Raw genomic sequence first — 18,407 nt, 5'->3', positions numbered from 1 at the left:
ATGTCCGAACCATCTTAACCGATTTCTTTCCCATGTATCTACTAGCGTCTCTTCTGCACCACATTCTTTTAGAATTATCTCGTTACTTACTTTGTCCATTAGCGTTTTCCCGCTTATTATGCGCAAGAATCCCATGTCAATTGCGTTAATTTTACTATTATTTTTTTCCTGATAAGTCCAATTTCCCTCAATCGCCAGAGCGGCTACCAGAATTGTTTACAACAATGATTATTATCAATTTTTCAATTAGTGTTGTAATCAGTTATTAAAGCGTAAAAAATTGTTATGCACACAATGTAAGTTTCTCCATACTTTAAGTGACAAAATTATTATTGAAAAAATAGGAGAAACAAAACTTTGGAGCGGAAAGCTCTTTGGAATTTAATGTACTTTAATTTGAAACAGAAAAATTCAAAATCGGACCAAAATTGAAGGCACTGCACATTTTAAAAAGAATAAAGTGCATTTCTTCCTCCTTGCGCGCCTTTAACTCGACCTGCATGGTAGGACTTCATACACTATATTCCGTTTAAATGTCCCCTGTAACATAATGCAGAAGCCGTCGGTTGAGAACCGTCTAGCTTCGAGACCGAGTCCAGCGCTGAACAATAGAAAAGGGCCGCCGAGGGATCAAGCAGGCTGCGGTACCCTGAGATCGCCTTAAGCCAGAAAGCCGATCAGTGTTTGATTTCTTGAATAGGCTTTCATTTGGTATACCCATAGAACGCCCATAGTGGGCATTCTAAATTAATTAACAGGTTATTTTAATAATATGAGTAAGTGAATGCAATCTCCTCGAAATCCTCGAACTGTTCCAATTATTTCGAATTTAACACTTTTAAACTTATATTGATAAAGCCAATTTAGTGTTTGATTTATTGATTGGACTTACATTGGGCATACCCATAGAACGCCCAAAGTAAGCACTATTGGAGCAAACAAGTCTGGTCGCATAAAATGTAACTCCAGTTATATCGATAGGGGACAGTAGAGAGATAAAATATCGACTGTGTCAACTGCTATTTACATCGTGTTAAAGTAAAATTTTGGAGATAATTAAGGTCTATGGGATTGGATGAACTCTATTATTTATAATAACAGATCACTTTATAATAATATGAAAGTATAGTTTATTTGAAAAATCAGTTAACATTTCCCGAAAGGATTTCAATAAGAAACAATAGTACGACTTTAAAGAATCCGTAATCGACCGGAACGCAAGTAGATCGCACGTGTAACGCTCTCATCGCTCGCCTTCGCTCAAAACGTTCGTTCGCCTCAGATTCTATCGATCGACTGACTCCGCTCGTCCTTCGTCCCTTTTACATGCTCTTTGACGCCGTTCACGCATGCGTAGAGCTTATACAAATAATCCTTGTTACCCGCTTAGTGTTTTTATATCGTTTAATAAGAGATAAATTTAAATCCTCAACAATCGGTAAAGTTATTTTAAACTGCATCTGTTTTGGAATAAATAAATAAATTGGGATAATTCTGATTTAAAACACGCCGTGCGGATAATAAATTGGGCACACGGTTTGAAAAATAATGAGCTATTCGCACGGAATCTAGCAGTCATATTTTATTTACATAAATGAAAATAATTCTGAAACTATAAACATAAATAGTAAATGAATTATTTATGAATATTGTTTGTTTATTATATTTTGTTGGAAAATGTTGAAGTACATTGATTTCCTTAGTGTTTTCTCTCATTCTTAAAAAGAACTTCTGGCCATTAAATATTGTTCATACACTAACATATTTCTTTTAACATTAAGGTAAGTTTATCATCTACTTTACATATTATATTTTTAATATGCTTGAAATAATGAAACGATTTCTGAATTAAACATAAGCTTTAAGTTAAAATCAATATTTCCTAAAAAATACAAAGAGACCAGAAGAGTATAGTAATCTATTAAAGTGAAAGTACAATGAATAAAAATTTTTTGTAAACTTAGAATTTTGTAATTTTGAAAATCCCCGCCTGTATTTGTTGACGTGTGCGGCTGTGCAAGCCGCAACGCCGCAGAAGAGCTCTGTCGCATGCATTAAAGCAGTTGCGAACGCCATTTTTTCTTGTAGTCGAGTGCGTTCAAGCTTCCATAAAATGGAGTGATTTTTATAAAGTTACTTCGTTTGTTTTTGGTAGAGACAAACAAAATAAGTGATCGCATTGTACTTTTTCTCATACTCAGTTGATTATTTGTACCGACCAACTTATAGATGTCTTTTTGTGACTTTTTAAACTCAACGTATACGTAGAAATAGGAATTTTAACATAATGTCCTCTCTCTAATTTTCGACTAAAATATCTTCATTGATTGAAAATCCTCGTTCGAGTGTAGCATTTCCATGGGACAGAATGAGTATCATTCTTACAAATTCTGTTAAGTTCTCATAGTTTTTTCCCGATGCAGAAATAGCATCTGTCCAAAAGTGATCTAATCGAGAGTTTTTACGGTCAACATTTTTTAGAACATCCATCGTTTGAGACAAGTTACACAGCTCTTTGTACTCTAACTTTATTTTATCCGCCTTTGTTCCAGAAATCTATTTGATGTTAATACATAAGATATCTAGACATGTCAAGAGACGCTTATTAGAAACGGATGGGCTCTCTAAAATCACAGAAGGATCGAGGCAAGAAATAGACTTAGTCAATGGGTACTTTAGAGGGCTTTTGTCCATCAGTTTTTTCGTCATCGCGAGATAGCATTCAAGAGCATAAGTTTTACATTTTGTTATTTGTTTTACTGGAACTTTAGATGCTAAGAGAGCGCTTTTAGTTTCAAATTCCACGTCTATATCAGCAACTGGCAGCAGAATCTTTGGATTCGATAAGTCCAGTTGTGCAACTGTCAGGACCTCTTCTAAGACTTTTGGTTTAACAAAACGTTCCATTATTGTGGATACCATGTACGTGAGATCGCGATACAAAAACGGTGCTAGCGGAGCATCAGATTGGAATTCGATCAGAAACGGTTCACCAAAGATGCAACGGATTTGAAGAATGACAACTTTGCCTCGCTAAGTGGATCTTTTACGAATTCTGACTTTGTTCGAAAACTCGTATGATCTTTGTTGAGTGGATCTTTTTTTGCTTTGATCTTCAACGTGCTTAACCCAGATTCGCAAAGGTGACAACATCGCAGCCCCTATTAAGGAAACCAATATATTTTCCACCCACCTAATATCAAAAAATTTAAGTGGAAATATATCAGACTTCGTGATTTTAGTATAATTTCCTCGCCGCAACTTTATATTTTTAAATAGTAGGTATAGGCAACTAAAAAAATGATCAATTTTCCATCCTATTTTCTTCATCCCAGTTTTGAATAAAGCGTGTACAGTATGAAGATCACAGCTGCCGAGATCTAGTAGAATAGGATTCTCAGGATACTTTTCTCTAACATCTTTCTTCAAATCATTTAGCATGCGTAAGTTAACAGCAGGGCCATCCATAGAAATCTGAACAAGCTTACATAGATTCTTGTCTCCAATTGCATCCGTTAATCCTTCCTTCAATTTAACAGCAACCGTGCTGTCGAGGAATACCAAAGAAAAGTACCTAGTTGTGACTTCATTCAAAACGCTATTCCAGAAACGCACAAATAAATCCATCTGCTGAGCCTGGAAAATTTTATTCAGGATTTCATCGCTGTCCACAACTTTATTTCCGGATGTTGCTAACAATCCTTGTAAATCTTTTTGAAACTGATGACCTATACCATATGTAATGGTGTATCCCATTTTAGCTTTATGTAGCTTCATTTTATCGGCTATTTCGCTATCTGGAAACATCTCGGCGAACATAGTCACAGCTTCGGCAGCACCGCGATTACTAAAATGCTTTGACATTGTAGTGAGACACCACAAGATTTCAGCTCTCGTGACTTGATCAGTAGTCAAAAAATTCTTTAGCATGCTACCAGAGTCCTTTGAAGCATTATTGAGATCTAAAAATAAACAATCAGTTAAAATTAAATATAAAAATAAATTATCATTCATTTTGCCTATAGTTTTTATCCTATCTAAAAAATTAAATATGAGTTTATCTTAGCTTGTTTCTTTCTGAGCAGAAGCAGATACCTCTGCTGTTGTTTCTGTAGTTGAATTTTGTGTGAGGAAACGGTCGACTTTTAAGCTTTCCTTTTGGAATTTCAATTTCAAATTATGCTTGTTACATGTTTTTCCGATCCACGACTAAAATAGAAATGAAAAATCGTACGAAAATTGTCAATTTGAACTCACTTAAAACTACTAAACCATTGAAAAAAGTATTAACATTTTTTCGTAACAGTTATACATAAATTTGGAAAATAAATCCTTGCAACAGGATAGGGTGCCCAATAAAAATTTAAACTTTTAAATTTTGCAAAAGTTACCCCCCAAGTTTCTTCCGTTCGTGAATAAATAATGCAATAAATTTTCTTCTCTTTTTTAAAAATTGTTCAGAGTTCAGAATTGTTCAAACTTTTTTCTTTAAACCTCTGTAACATTTGCCCTAATTCAAATATTTATCATTTTCTTTTTGATTCTTGCAATTGAATTTTCTACTTTTTCGTGGAAACAATGATAGATACGAAAAATTGGTTTAACCCACATGATGCTAATAAGATGCCTTTTTTTTATTAGTGGAAACTTGAGAAAAATATTTTAAAAAATAAAAAAGGTGGGGTTTTCCGGAAAATCTTTTATATTATTTTCTTCAAATTTTCAAAACACAAGACATTTTTCATAGAACTTTTTTAGACGTGCAAACTTTTATCTTAACATTTTTTCGTATCTATCATTGTTTTCAAGAAAAAGTAGAAAACTCGATTGCAAAGAAAAATAATTCTCCTGGCTACAAAAGTGATTTAGCAAGTATCAAACTTACAAGATATCTTCATTGTCAAAGTACAAGTTAAAAAAAAAAATTTAGAAAAATTTTGAAATATGCGTACACTTTTTTTGCAAATCGGAAAAATACGTATCGCCTAATTTCGTATAAAAAACAACATATTTTGTCCCCGAGAGATTCTGTGATTTCAAATGTGGTGTGCCCTGCCTGATTGGAAATGGATGTTGTCTATATGAGTTTCAAATATATTTTTAGCCATTATTTCCCTGAAATAAAGAACAAATTTCCCAATAAAGAACAAATGCATTTTAGGGGTGAAAATATGTTTCAGCCTTTACTTGGTATTTAAAAAATGAAAATCTAAGAGAATAAATTTCAAACCTGGAACGGCCTAGCGGAACTTCTAAGAAGTTGTTCACGAAAATAAATAGAATGATGGTATTATTTTTCACCAATAGGAAAAAATTTAGGGGATAGCCTTTGCAGAATTCAAGAATTCAAAATTTTACTTAACATCTTAACGTGGGTAACGTCTCATTATGAATATTTTATAATGAAGTTATTGAATTTTGTGGTTACAATTTTCATTCAGCACTTTTAAAGAGAAAGCAAAATTAGGTTTTGCAGTCGTAATGTTGATCTAAAACGTTTAAAATAGTATCTTCAACAATAACTTTGATTGATAAAATCAAAATAATACACTTAAGATGGTAAATATACTTCAAATACTTTACAAATAGTAAAACTTTTTGACATGAAAATATATACATTACTCTTGGATACAGAATTAAAAAACTGAACTTACCTTATTTATTAATATTGCTACACCAATCAAAAGAATATTTTTGCACTGTATTTCATTAATTAATGATTTTACCATTAAAACTTGCACTAAAAATTTAGAATAATCTATTTTCTAACAAACGTAAACGTTTAAACTCAGCCTCTTGGCCAGATGCCGGTATAATCTTGTTTTGAAAACAGCCTGGCATCGACAATGCGACGTTTACAAACTGGTGGCGAAAATCGGTACATAGGGTAAGCATAAGAAGGAACCTTGTGACTGTAGATAAAGTAGAAATGGAATAAAAAGAAGATAAGATAGAAAAAGTAGATTTTTCGACAAAATACAAAAAACTCCCGGTCAAAAATAAAAGTCCCGAGGTTTTCCCGGTTTTTTCACTGTCAAATAAAATTTAAGGGGTATTCCCGGTTTCCCGATCCGCTAGACACCCTGGATTTTAGGACTGAGCTGACAGATAGACGGAGTGTGGTAGGATTGGGATGAAGAAAGGAACAGATAGTAAGAAATGCGGTGCGGGGAAACTAGGAGAGGAAGGAACAGGAGATAGGAAAATAAGAAATAGTAGGTTGGAAAAAAAGATAAGAAACGAAAGTAGGGAAGAATGGAAGATTTGTTACTGGAATATAGCAGAATTGGAGAGAAAGGATGGGGAGCTTATGAGACATTTGACACAATGGGATGTAGTCATAATGATGGAGACGTAGCTAGATGAAAAGGGATTGGAAAGAGTAAGGGGAAGGTTACCAAGAGGTTAGAAATGGCAAGTTCAAAATGCAAAGAGGAAGAATAAAAAGGGGAAAGCAATGAGAAGAACGGTGATGGAAGTAAGGAATTAATGTTTAACTGGGTAAGATAAAAAAGACAGGAAAGAACAAAAAGAAGAATTAATAGTAGAAGAGGTTATGATGGGAGGAGAGAAGTGGAAGGTAATGGGGGTTTATGTGAACGGTGATATGCAGGAGAAAGCAGAGGAGATGAAAGAAATGATTGAAGAAAATAAGGAAGAGAGCAGGCTGATAATAGGTGGGGATTTCAATGCGGGAACAGGTGACAGGGGAGGAAAGGAATGGGGAGAAAAGAGAGGAAGAAAATCCAAAGATAAGGTACTAAATGGGGAGGGAAAAAAGTTGTTGAAAAGCTTGGAGGAGTTGGGATGGTATATCTTAAATGGAAATATAGAAGGAGATGAGAAAGGAGAATATACACGCTGAGGAGGTGAAAGGGGAACGGTAATTGATTAAGTGCTGGTGGATGATGAAGTAAGAGAGAAGGTTGAGAAACCAGATAAACAACAAATAAGCAAATGCAATATGAATAAAAGAGGAGCAAATGTAAAAAGTGTAGGAAAAGGGATGGAAAAGAACAGTTTAGAGAAAAGGTCAGAAATATCAAAATGGGAGAGGGAAATGTGGACGAGGAGATGGAAAAATTGATAGGGGAAATAAAAATAGTATTAGAGTGCACAAAGATGAAGTTAGACAAGAGAATGTGGTTAAGATTCTTGGGGAGGATGGATTAGGAGAAGAATGGATGAAGCAGTTGGAGGGTGTTAGAGGAACGAATGAGAGAGAATGAAAGAATGCATGTGAAAAAAAGGCAAATGGAGGTATAAAAAAGTGAAAGAAAAATGAAACGGAAGTCGCTTAGATTAGAAGATAAAGATTGCAAGTAATGGTGAGGTGAAAGTCAAGTAGACGAAGATGCGTTTGCGTTCTCATGCTCTCTCTGTCGCTTGCAGTCTCGCTTTCGTTCGCTCGCTCACTCGTTTGCTAATAAGTCCTAAATTGCGCTGTCGCAGGAAATAGAAATAAGAAACTAGATATAAGACTTATGTAAATAGTTGTTAATAATTGTATATATAGAAAGGATAAGATTGAAAAAAATATAGATATAAGCGGAAAGATTGTATGGAATGGAAGTCATGTAAACCCTTAGGGGACACATAATGAATAAAGAAAGAACTAATGTGAAGGAACTAGCCTTGTTTGTAGGCAATCAAAAAAAGTTCATTTCATAAATAATTTCCAAATTATCGGAATGACAGACAGCTGAAAAACGACCCTAACCTCAAAAGAATGCACATGCATTTTGCATTTTTTTTTAAAGCCGGGGGAGCTATACCCGATTGACCACATGAAGCAGTATCACATTCCCTTAATGATAACTCGAAAATAAAAATACAAAAAGAATAACAAAATTAGGAAAAAAATTAATTACGAAAAATTACACCATACATGTGCTAACTCAAAATAATACAAAAATTACTCAAATAAATACTAAGACGAATACAAATTAAAATTTCAAGAAAAAACTTACAATTTTCTAACTGTGTATTCATAAGAGAACTACTTACGAAAAAAAAATTTTTCTAGCACATTTTGTATATGCAGTTAATATCCGCAAACGCAACGGCAAAAGTCATTTTAATTTTTTTTAAATGGATTTTTGACAATTATGTTTTGGCATCTACAGCACAGACCAGCGGAACGACTTTCCTTCGTCGTGTAAAATTTCTGAAATGTAAGTTAACAGTTTTAGACCGTCGACCTTACACTTTAAGTGACAAGCACGCACTTTTGCGTATAGTACACAACTCATTGCGCAGTTTCATAACCAGACATACAAAGAAGTTATTCAACAGATAATCATTTCCTTTTCTAAATATTAGATTAACTGTCTGGACTTGCATGTTAGTAGCGGTAGTAGGAACGTGTTCGCTGACAGGTGGTGACAGGATTTTATGGAAACTTAATAAGGTTGAAGGCAGCAGGGCTGGACGGGATGGAGACAAGGCTTCATAGTGTCACTGTATAAGAAAGAAGATAACGATAGGCAGGAAAATTAGAGTGATTATGGTAATAAATACTGCGTATAAAATATACGCGGTGGTGTTGGCGGAGAGCCTGCGAAAAGATGTTGAGGGGTAAAGGAATATTGCTGGAGACGCAGACGGGCTTCAGAGCGGGTAGAAGCATAGTCAGCAACATCTACGTTCTGCAAAACTTGGTGGATAGAGAATTAGCGAAGAAGAGGTTAAGCGTGTACGCGTTTTTTGTGGATCTCAAAGGCGCGTTTCATTCGGTGGATAGGGCGAGGTTCTGGAAAGCGATGGAGGAGAGGTCTGTTCGGGAGTTCTAATCGAGAATATGGATTAATTAAGGTCCGACAACTCAGCAGCGCCACTAAAGAAAAACAAAATATCATATAATGCATTTTTTTTGCTTTTTCTTACCCAAAGAAATTTTGGTTTTATCTAATAGTTTTTGAGAAAACAGGGCAGCGCTAAATTGCCGTTAACTCAGCGGCGCCCTCTACAAAAATAATTAAATTTTGAAAAATGACTAAGTTAGATTTTTTTGCTTTCCAATGTGATATTAAATACTTTTGTAAAATCAACCCTTCTTTTAAAAAGTAAACCCCTGTGCTGCAAAAACGTATTTAAAAAAAGAAACTATCTACATGGCAAATACTTATAAAATATCAACACGGTATTTTTAAATCAAAACTGAGGAGCAAAATTATTCTTCCCCCCTAACCGTCATAAAAACAACCCCCATATTTGTATCCAAATACAAAATTCCAGCCTGATGCCAAAAATTGTATCAATTTTAAGTTCCATCTATGCAGGTATCGCTTTTTTCAATATGTGTTTTCATTACAGGGTGTTGCTTTTTTATATAAAAGTTAATTTTACAAAAGCGATTGATATGACATTGGAAAATAAAGAAAAAGCACAAAAATCCCAACAGTTGATGTATTTAATTTTTGGAATCAGTCCGCAGGTTTGTATTCAGATAAAAAATACCGGGGTTGTTTTTGTAACAATTATGGATAAAGAATAACTTTCCTCCTTAGTTATTCTTTGAAATTACCGTGTTAATCTTTTCGAAATATTTTCCATCTAGATAGTTTCTTTTTCCAAATACATTTTTGCAGCAAAGGTGGTTGTTTTTTAAAATAAGGGTTGAGTTTACAAAAGTCTTTCATATCACATTAAAAGGCAGAACAATCAAGTCTAGTCATTTTTTAAATATTTTTTTTATGCCTTTTTTTATTACAGGGGATTTTTTTAAAACAATGGTTAATTTTACAAAAGCGATTCATAGCACATAGCCCTGTTTTCTTAATAAATAACACAGCAAAAAACTTTTTTTTTTGTAAAAAATAGCACAATGCAATATATGTAACCGTCCACGAATAAAGGGACCTTAGGGTTAAAAAATTGATTTTCATTTTTGTTATGCTATCGATAGTTTTTGAATCGCTCTTTCATATTAAAAAAGAATAAAATTTCTATGTGCAAAATTGGAATTGTTATCAAGCTGCAAAGTGAGGCGTAAATCGCCTATTTCGAACCATGCGGTCGACCCGAGAAATCCAGCCCCACCACTTTCTACGCATCTTTTTGTTATGTGTCTGTGTGACTCAAGAGCTCGTCTGACTCGCTGAACACATAGCGAGAAGTTGCAATCGTAAGTGGAGGGGCTGGATTTCCGGAGCTTGTCCCCCACTCTCTGAGTGCTTCACTTCGACCGTCTCTTCAATCGCTTCTACTGAAAAATTTGCTTGCTAACCCCAAGGCCCCTTTCTTCGTGGACGGTCACATATGAAATTTTGATTTTCGTTAGTGGCGCCGCTGATTTGTCTGACCTGAATAATTAACTAAAGGACATGTCAGCGGCGCACAGTGGCCGATGTTGGATTCAAGTGTTGATAACTTATGTGTAGTGTCAATTTTGATCAGATTTGAACCGCTCTTTTTTTTAAATGCTTGTAAATACTTGTCGTTTTGAAAAACACTGCGAAAAATAGGTTCGATTTGTCAAAACGCTGCCTAAACTAAAAAAACCCCGGAAATCATCATAGCCTGTGACCTAAAATGCCTGTACTGAGCGCCGGTTATAGATGGCATCAAAATGACAATGAAATTGTAAAATAAGTAAATAAAAAGAGTACCCCTATTTTTTGTTTTGCTATTTTGACTTATTTTCAAACAATTATTTAAACAACATATAGCGAAATGAATTTTTTTTTAAACTAGTATTACCATTCGATTCTACGGGAAAAATCACGACGAAAATGTATATGACGTTTTTTTGTTAGAGCTCATTATATCAGTGTAAAATCGTTATAAACAATTTCGTAATACAAGGGCAAACAGAGGAATCATATCCGGCCACGATTTCATGTCGCCCAAGTCTACGAAAACTTTATCAATGTAATTTAGCCCTGAAAACATCATAGCTTTGAATTTTATCTGTTACTTTTTTCATTATTTAAACAACATTATTTAAATAAATAATAAAAAACGCTAACATTTTTTTTTCGAAGAAACAAATGGCAGCCATTGATTCCACGGGGAAAATCATGATAAAATTGTTATTCACGTTTTTCTGTCATTTGACACTATAAAATCGTTATAAATAATTGCGTGATACATAATAAAATGTACGACGAAATTGTTTATAACTATTTTACACCAACATAATGAGCTATGACAAAGAACGTCATATAAATTTTCTTCGCGATTTTTCCCGTAGAATCGAATGATATTATTAGTTTTTTGAACAAAAAAATTATTTCGCTATATGTTGGTTGAACAATTTTTTGAAAATAAGTCAAAATGGCGAAACAAAAAATAGGGATACTCTATTTTTTGACTTATTTTACAATTTCATTGTCATTTTGATGCCACCTGTAACCGGCGCTCAGAAAGGGCATTTTTAGGTCACTGGCTATGATGATTTCCGGTGGTTTTTTAGTTTAGGCAGCGTTTTGACAAATCGAAACCTATTTTTCGCAGTGTTTTTCAAAACTACAAGTATTGACAAGTATTTAAAGAAAGAGCGGTTCAAATCGGATCAAAATTGACACTACACATAAGTTATGAACACTTGAATCCAAAATCGGCCACTGTGCGGCGTAGCCAGGATTTTTTTTCGGAAAGGGCTTCGATTTTTTTTCGGAGGTGGCTTTGGGTTTATGTATAGACAAAGAGGGGGGGGGCGGAGTTGAATAATGTAAAAACTTAGTTTCGGGGGGGGGGGGCTTGAGCCCCCAAGTTCCCCCCTTGACTACGCCACTGGGACATGTATCCAAACTTTCAATAAATAAATAACTACAAATAAAAAACTAATAATCGTATTCTATTTTCAAAGAATGTACATTGGGAAAATATTTATATTTAATAAGGAAGTAATTTGAAAATATTATAAAAAAAACATATCAAGTTCTATTTTCCCGGAGAGCTACTTCATTTTCCAGACATTACCCTGACTTCCTAGACATGTGGCCACCCTGCTTTTGCGATTTTAATAGTAGGTAGAGTGAGTTAGGGTATAGTCACTCGCGTATGCAGATGACATAGTTCTGCTAGCAAAGACTGATAAAGCCTTAACGGAGATGATGAGATTTAGAAGATACCTGGATAAGAATAGGTTAGAGCTAAATATGGAAAAGTCTAAGGTTGCGATCTTCTGGAAAGGAAGTGGAAGGGATAAGGGAGGGGAGTGGAAGGGAAAGACGGTGCATGAGGTGATAGTTTGCGTTACTGGGTATTCTGTTTCGGAGAAATTGGGGCGCGGATGGTCATAAAAAAGAAAGGGTGAGAAGGGCAAATCTAGTGATGAGGCTGGTGTCGGGTCTGGGAAAGAAGTTGTTCGCAGATGACTTTAGAAAGAGAATGAAATTGTTCAAGTCGCTAACGATGAGTGTATTATTTTATGGACTCGAGATATGACGATGGAAGGAGGTTAAATTGTCAGGAGGGAGACAAGGAGAAAAAGTTTAGGGATTATAACGGGAAGTCGAATGTGTAAATATAAGGAGAAATTTTTGGAAGAGGGGCGAAGTAAGCTGGTTAAGGAGTGTTCATGGTGGTAGGATGGAGGTTGAAAGGAAAAGGTATTTTAGAACGAATTGACTGCGGATGGTGAAAGTGAAAAGGATGCACGAGGAAAGAAGGAAGGTATATGAGATGGTTAAGAAGATCGACATGCAGAGAGAGAAGGCAGCAGGGGAGGAGAAAATAAGAGTCAATGATTAGGAGAAACTATGCGGGGATTATTCCAAGTGAGAGAGCGCAATATTTGTGTGAGAAAGGAAGTCAGGCGCTTATAACGAGGATGAGATGCGGGTGCATAAAAGATTTTGACAGGTTCTGACTTTGTAGGGAGAAGAGGATGTGTGTATTTTGAGGAAGGAAGGTGCAAAAGTGGAACACTGGTTGGAAGATCGTGAAGAGGTAGAAAGGAGTGGGATAAGCACGGATGTATTAGCGAATGAAAGAGAAAACCAAAGGGCCGTAGCATTGACGAAGGTGGTTTTGGATAATATGGAGAAGAGAAAGAAGGTTGAAGAGGAATGGAGAAGGAAACATTGTAATTAGGAGAGGAAGTAGGTGTAAGAAAATTGTAAATATTGTAAATAGTATATAAATATTACGTATTAGCCACGGAGGTAGTTTGGCAATGAGAGGCAAAGCGAGAAAGTAGATATGCGCGTGAGTCAAAGCGAGGAATGCAGGGCTATAAGAGGGAGTGATGTTAGAGATGAACATAAGAACATTGTTATATGTAAAATATCGGCTTAAAACTTCGAGAATTGTTAGAGCCGGCATTAAATTAAGTTTATATATAATCCAGCCCCTGATTACGAATATCTTGTTTAGGATTTCGAAATATGGGTCAATTTTTTCTTAAACAATGTTTTGAAACAATTTCATTATTTATAGACAAAAAAAAGTTATAAAATCATTTTTACATGGTTGAGAAAAAATAAAACTTTGTTGCATTTTGCACTTTTTTCGTACGAAAGACCGTTTGCACTATACAGCGTTATAAACAAATGATTTTTTAACAAAATTGCCATATTTGCACAGTGTAACCTCAGAATATATAATTCAGAAAATTTTAAAACTTGTACACTGTCTATATCAAGGATAGATCTCTTAAAAGGAAAAAGAAATCTTCCGATCGAATAAAAAATTCTCTCCTTAAATTGTTGTTAAATATTTGTTATTTTTAAAAGGAAACCATTTAGTATCTTCATGTATTAATGAACAATAATCTAGATCAACCTGTGTCATAATGTTGTTTGAAATTGTTGCGAAAGCTTTATCTAGCATTATTAACATAATTTTTTTTTCATAATTTATTTTGCTAAATTGTTTATAACAATTGATATAAGTAATGACCTCAATTACCAGAATTGACTTATATTTTTTTCATTAAACCTTGACATATGATTAAACTTTTCACTCCCTTGATATTTTCTCGTATGAAGAGCCATTATGGCTTTATTATCTTATGGCCTTATAAACAATGTATCTTGTATAAACATAACTTTCAATTAAGAAAATCATTTTTTCTTAATTTGTTATTAATCCATGGCACAAAATAAAAATATTCACTCTCCCAAGATAATTACATACTTTATCGTAAAATTAACGATATAAAATAGGTAATCGCTAATAACTTGAAAATGTTGGCGTTTAGGGGAGGGTGTTTTTATAAAAAAATACATTGTTTATAAGGCCATAAATAAAAAATGTTTCGTCGTGCGAGAAAATTTTAAGATAGTAAAAAGTTTAATCATGTGTCAAGGATTAATAAATAAAAAATAAGTCAATTCTGTAATTGAGGGTCATTATTTATATCAATTGTTATAACAATTTAGCAAAAGAAATGTTGAACAACAAATTATGTTAATAATTCTAGATAAAGCTTCCGCAACAATTTGAAGCAACATTATGACACTGGTTCATCTGGATGATTGTCTATATAAAGAGTCGAAACAGTTTCCTCTTAAAAACAACAACTTTTTAACAACAATTTAAGGAGAGAAGCTTTTATTTGATCGGAAGATTTCTTTTTCTTTTTAAGAGAACTATCCTTGATATAGACAGTGTACAAGTTGAAAATTTTTCTGAATTATAGATGCTGAGGTAGAACTGTGCAAATATGGTAATTTTGTTAAAATATCATTTGTTTATAAAGCTGTACATTTCAAACGGCTCGTCGTACGAAAAAAGTGCAAGATGCAAACGAAGTTTTATTTTTGCTCAGCCGTGTTAAAAATGATTTTATTTATTTGTTTGTCAATAAATAATGAAATTGTTTAAAAAAGATGTTTAATGTTTTTTTACATCTCGCAAATATTTTAAATATATAAAAGTTCTGAGGCTCAAAAAATTTCACGTTTACAAAGAAAGTATGTCAAAAAATGGTCCCAGTTTTAGTTTCATTGAAAATACTTTTTAGCGAAATTACTACTCAAACAAATTACATAAACTTAGTTTATGGTCTTCTGATATATTTGTTAGTTCCAGTCAGATATTTTATTTACAAAAAGTTCTTAATTAAAAAAAAAGTCAGTCTCCAAAAAATTCCTAGAAATTTCCGTATTTATTCTGTAATAAATAAAATATTTAAATTACTTTTCACATTTCAATAAAATAACCGTTAAAAAAAAAGAAAAAAAATCAAGGTTCTCGTAAAAAATTCAAGGAGATTTTTAAGTTTCCAAAGTTAAACAAATTTCAAGGAGAATTTCAGGTTTTCAAGGTCGATGGGCACCCTGTTTAGATGGCACTGTCCTTATGTATTCTCTCATGAACAACATCAAATCCGAGACCAGAACAAGCATAACTAAAGGAAATTTTTAGGATGCAATAACGAGTGGTCACTCTTAATAATCAACCACGTTACAACAAAAATGAAAGATGTACCTTCCCCTTAATCCGACGTTACTTTTCCTTAAGGGTTAATTACACAGGCCGACAAGATTTTTACCCGGAAACCAGAAAATACTTTTCCGAAGGTTTTTAGCCTGCTAAATCCGAATCTGAGGTCAAAATTTCTCAATTGGCTCTAGTTTCCGAGATATCCTAACCTAAGTGTGCAAAACCAGCGATTTTTGCCTATATTTAAGGATATTTAGTATCGAATTATTTCATTCACTAAAAAAAACATAAACGCCATTTTGAAGCATAAGTCTCGCCATTTCGAATGCCGTTGAATTTGCTCAAGTATCTTTTGTTTTTGCTGAGAAATCACATTTTGAAATTTTTATGTTTGTGAGTTTATCTCTGTTTATGGGAAAAATCGCTGTTTTTGCGCTTTTAGGTTAGGATCTCTCGGAAACCAGAACCAATTGAGAAATTTGGACCTCAGATTCGGATTCAGCATGCCAAAAACCTTCGGAAAAGTATATTCTGCTTTCTGGATCAGAGGGTCGACCTGATTTTGTAGGCCTGTGTTATATTTGAGTTAATTACAAAATTTAATTAATTTAAAGGAAAATAATTTCTACATAATTATTTTGTAATTGTTTTCTTTACTCTGCAATTCCGCTCTCAGTTAAATCACTAGGTTGAAACAGATTAAATCATGAATAAAATACAAATTCAATCAAATTATATTAAAAAATGCTGTTCGTTTTGATCAATTTTTAAGTAATAACAAAAGGAAACAAACGTTAACAAACGAATTTAAAGTGTTTCAAGTTTCTGAAATTGAATTTTGTAACTATTTAAACAATGTTTATTTTAATAGCTGCTTTGCGCGACGTCACTTGGAATTTGTTCAGTTAAAAGTAGTGCGGGTGGACTTTAAGAATAATTGAATATTATTATTAGATTGAAAACATAAACTGAAGTTTTATAAAGGTAAACTATGTGTCACTTTTCAATTTAAACATTTTATGGTTGTTTTACACAGGCAAACTTTAGAATTGTTTCGTTAAAAGTACTAGGAGATGATTTTGGATGCTCATAATTGTTCAAATAACTTAGTATTTAACAACGAGATCATGTCTAACAACGTGTGCACACGTTAAGTTATTTTACACATTAGTTTTACACAGTGGGACTAAATCGCGAAAGGCTGACCAAATGTGTAAAATGGGCCACATTCTTACACGGGGGTTTTTGGGGTCGCTGATTACGAATCCGATGTACAAAATTAAGAAAACAAAATGTCGGATCCAATATGGCGGAAGAGTATGCTAAATAAATTAGGGGTTGTTTTTGGGGGTTATTGAATATTATTGTTGAGGTTGGAAACATAATATGGGGTATTGTAAAGGTGGCGCTTGTGACTATTTTTTATTTAAAAATTTTACGGTTAGACTGGTTAATAAGATAGAATATTATTTTAGAGGCCTGACACCAGTGGTTTTTTATCTTTGTACGACAAAGGTCTCTGTATTGTACGGTTGATAAGTAGAAGAACTACAATATCATAATCAATTTTTATTACGCTAAATTAATTGAAAACGCGAGAAAAATAAGTTTTAAATAATTCACTACGGACTGGGTTTGAACCAACAACCTCCTCATTACATGTGAGGGGCGCTACCAATTGCGCCACCGCAGCACAACAGTGAAAATTTTAGAACTTGTATTTGCTTAATTTCGATCGAAATTATTTTTCATAGATGTTATTATTTTAAGGCCAGTTGTTAAATTCAAGTTTGAAACAGAGTTATAGAAACAGTTTCGGTAGGACTGGTTAATCAGATAGAATATTATTTTAGAAGCCTGATACCAGGGACTGAGAAAGAATCCCGAGTGAGCCGAAAGTGATGCTGTAAACGCGCCCTTTAGGAGATATATTCTGTGGGAGAACTGTAGCTTGAAAGAGGCGTCACCCAATCCCTCATGGCCGGAGTCATCCCTCCGCAAACAATTGGGGAAAAGATTCAAGCAAGCACGTTGGTGCCTGGAACGAATCCCGAGAAGAGTAATTCTTCACTGAACGATCTCTGCCCCCACTCCGGTATGTATGGAATCAGTAGAAGATCGAAAGACTGGAAAGATCGAACTTACTGACTCTCTATAGGATTTGAATCTTCTAGGGAGCTGAATCCTAAGAGTAAAACCCCTTTGCTGTTTCTCAAGAGATCGATCTTTTAGTGAGTCAGAATGTGTCGTTTCTGATGAATCTTTTGGAAACGAAACTTTACTGGATGGCACCACATACAATATTTTTTCGAATTTTGATAAACAGTCACTAGTTGGAATTATTGTTGACTAAGGCATTATTTTTTTTCATAAATTCAGATTTATAAAAATTTTTATTAGAATACTTTTATCATAAAGTATTATTATTCTCTTAATTAATTATTATATAAGCAATGATAATAAATTATATTAATCTATAATATATTAATTACTAAAATATTGAAAAAATTAATGAATTGTTTGAAAAATTAAATTTCAGGAAAAAAGAAATAGTTTCAAAAATATTATTTAAACAAATAATAGAATTTAAGAAAATGATACAATTGATAAAAAAAAGTAATTAATGAAAAAGAAAATTGTTGAAAAAATAAATTCAAATAAAACATAAAATGGTTAAACAATAAAATTGATGAAGAATCAAAGAGGTATAAGAAATGAAATATTGAAAAAATTGTTTAAAAACTGGAATTGGTTCAAGGATTCAATTAGGAAAATCAAATCTTTTTTTAATTACAAATTTTGAACAAAATAATTGTTGAAATAAATGTTATAGATATTTGGACCATAAAATTAAAAATTAAATTTCAAACAAATTTATTTGAATTATAGTTAGAATACTTTTATCATCAATTGTTAGTATTCCCGTAGTTAATTAATTATTATTTAATCAATGATAATAAATGAAATTTCTAAATCAGATATTTTAAAAATAAAATATAAAAAAATTGTTTAATAAGTTAAATTTTTCAAAAATAAATTTATTTAAAAAAATAAAATATTTAACAAACTTA

The 18,407-nt window shown here is 33.3% G+C and overlaps 1 protein-coding gene and 1 non-coding gene across 2 annotated transcripts in view; both read right to left on the bottom strand.

Moving 5' to 3' along the window:
- Positions 1 to 18,407, bottom strand: part of LOC117174306 (REST corepressor 3) — a 139,104-nt gene that overhangs the window by 87,810 nt on the left and 32,887 nt on the right. The window lies entirely within an intron of this gene.
- Positions 16,957 to 17,029, bottom strand: Trnat-ugu. The gene has a single exon. It is a non-coding gene; the product is annotated as a tRNA-Thr (tRNA).

The sequence above is a fragment of the Belonocnema kinseyi genome, chromosome 6 (assembly GCF_010883055.1).
Source record: "Belonocnema kinseyi isolate 2016_QV_RU_SX_M_011 chromosome 6, B_treatae_v1, whole genome shotgun sequence".
Taxonomy (NCBI): domain Eukaryota; kingdom Metazoa; phylum Arthropoda; class Insecta; order Hymenoptera; family Cynipidae; genus Belonocnema; species Belonocnema kinseyi.
This window is presented reverse-complemented; position numbering and strand designations above follow the sequence as displayed.